The sequence below is a fragment of the Lepus europaeus genome, chromosome 3, assembly GCF_033115175.1.
Source record: "Lepus europaeus isolate LE1 chromosome 3, mLepTim1.pri, whole genome shotgun sequence".
NCBI lineage: Eukaryota > Metazoa > Chordata > Mammalia > Lagomorpha > Leporidae > Lepus > Lepus europaeus.
The window spans coordinates 49,810,372-49,812,943 of NC_084829.1; the positions used below are offsets into that span (position 1 = coordinate 49,810,372).

At 36.5% G+C, this 2,572-nt stretch overlaps 1 non-coding gene across 1 annotated transcript; it reads right to left on the reverse strand.

Moving 5' to 3' along the window:
- Positions 1 to 624: 624 nt before the first annotated feature.
- LOC133757230 (U6 spliceosomal RNA) lies at positions 625 to 730 on the reverse strand. Its single transcript, XR_009865606.1, has one exon. It is a non-coding gene; the product is annotated as a U6 spliceosomal RNA (small nuclear RNA).
- Between the last annotated feature and the right edge of the window lie 1,842 nt (positions 731 to 2,572).

A 2,572-nucleotide genomic window follows, 5' to 3' on the forward strand; every position in this document is an offset into this window, starting at 1 on the left:
AGTAGATGGGAGTTTCTCTCTCTCTCTCTCTCGCTCTCGCTCTCTCTCTTTCCTCCCTCCCGCCACTCATTTTAAATAAATACTTAAGAAAAAATGAATAACACATATGTTTATAAAAATAAGCAGCAGACTCACACAGAAATTCATGAAAATACTTTTCAGGCTGAAATGAATGATAAGGTGAGTTTTGAGCTTTCTGTTATCTCTATGGCCCTTGCTCTATTATAACTCCAGAATCCATCCAGAAGAGGCAATGGCGAACATTTATGACAGAATATGCTCAGAGTGGGGAGACTAAGATTTAGACACTTTTGGAGTTATGGACATATAGAAATTAAGGAAACACAGCCCTGGCTATAAAGGAATCTGGGGAGTGAGCCAGAATATGGGAGATCTCTATCTGTTTGTTTCTCTGTATTTATTTATTTTTTCTTTTCCAGTTAAAAGAAAACCAGGAATATTCATTACCACTAGAGTTTCACTACAAGTAGAACTTTCTTCAAGTTGAAGACAAACTATGCCAAATGAAACCTGGATATTATTTGGTGGCTGAAGATGTCCAAAATGGTAAATATGTTCCTACACAAAAAGACTCTTTATTTTTCTCCGAATTTCTTTAGAATGCAAAAATATGTATACTTCATGAATTTGCAAGTCATGCACAGGGGCCATGCTAATTTTCTTCTTTATATCATTCCAATATTAGTATATGTGTAGCTGAAGCAAGCACTCTCTGTCTTTCAAATAAATAAATTATTCAAGTTTTTAAAAAGATAGTTCTTAAAAGTTGAAAGAAGATGTTTCTTTTTTACTTCCTTTTGGAGAAGATGACATAACTAAAGCCATTGACTACGAACTACAAGAAGTGTTTCTCTCTGACTTCTTTCAACAATTGGAATTTCTTCAGCTAATGGTGTGTAGTAAATTTCTGATTTTTGCCTTGCAGTGAAGCATTGAAAACATTAGTGTCTCTTAATTTTATTTATAATCCTGTAGTTGTAAGGATATGTGTGATTTAATGTACGAGGTATAAGGGTGAGGAGGATCTTAAGTTCCCAGTGTCCCCATTGCCTTTTCTGTGACTGGCTTAGAGGGAGAACTGGATGAATATTTTCTGGAAGAACAAATTAATGAATGCATATACAGATTCAAACACTTAGCAATTCAGTCAACATTCACAAATTTTAAGAGTCCAGATGTGCTTGTTCTCCTTTTAAGCTAAACACAAATAAAGCATTCACAGATACACCTGCACACCATTGTACCCTTTTCCCATCAGCCCATTTCTTTCTCCTACTTCATGTTCCTGGTCACTCATGGCTTAGTGACTAGTATTTGGCCTTAGGCTTTCAAGTATAGCTTTTGGATTCAGTCTATAATTTAATATGTGTTTTCAAATTAGCATTGATGATTACTTTCTGAAATCATCAGTCTAGAATAATTTATCATTGTTTTCCCAGGAGTTTAGATTATCTTTGTGCAACTTACCAATGTCTTCTTTTTCTTTTTCTCTATTTGCTCTTTTTATTTTCTTTCTACTGTTTATCACAGACCCAGATAACAGGAACAAAATCATTTCTGCCTATACAACCAAGCAAGCAAATGGATTAGAAGAAGTTCCTGATGCTTTCATATGAGCCAACTTCCTCACTGAACGAACAGAACTAGCACTTTTCCTTTCCTACTTTCTCTACCTGGAGCGCATTGACTCTGTCTAGTTTCTGCACAGCTGCTGAAGTCTCAGGCATGTCTTTAAGCCAGTGTTACCTGGTTACATATTTGACAAGTAACATATGTTTTGTCATTTCACCCACTTATGTTTTTTTATGACTGAGTTCCAAAGGCTATATTCAATATCAATTGTAATCTATAAGTAAAGACACAGTTCATTACGAAATACACTAGGATGTTTGCTGATTAACTGGCTAATTCCTGGTGATCCTATGCCATTCACTATACAAATTCTTTATAACACTAACCAGTCATTGATTTCATTCTTATCAGTTTGCAATGCACTGTGCCTAGAGATTTAATTAGTATCATTTGCACTTTTAGCCTACTTGGGATGATTTTCCACTGCAAGTATTACCGAGTCCCATGAGTGATTACTTCAACGGTTTTGTTTTGTTCTATTTTTTTCTTATTTCACATAGTATGAAGTGTGGAATAGGTACCATTGTATTTACTTCATTATCACCATAATACCAGGAATTTGTAAAAGTAGCTTGGTCTTTCTGAAGCAGGTATAAGATGATGGTTAAAGCTAAGGGCTTCAAATTCATGCTTAGGAGGATAAAGGGGAGAGGCAAAACCACTGAGTCTTTCAGTACTTATAAAAGAAACAAAAGAGGGCCAGCATTGTGGCACAGCTGGTTAAGCTGCTGCTTGCCATGCCATTTTCCCATAGCAGAGTTCTGGTTAGAGTTTCAGATCCTGTACTTTCCATCCAGTTCCCTGACAATATACCTAGAAAAGCAGAGGTTGATGGCCTAAATACTGGGACCTCTGTCACCCACGCGGAAGACGCACATGGAGTTTCTAGCTCTGGGCTTTAGCCTTGGCCACTGTGGCC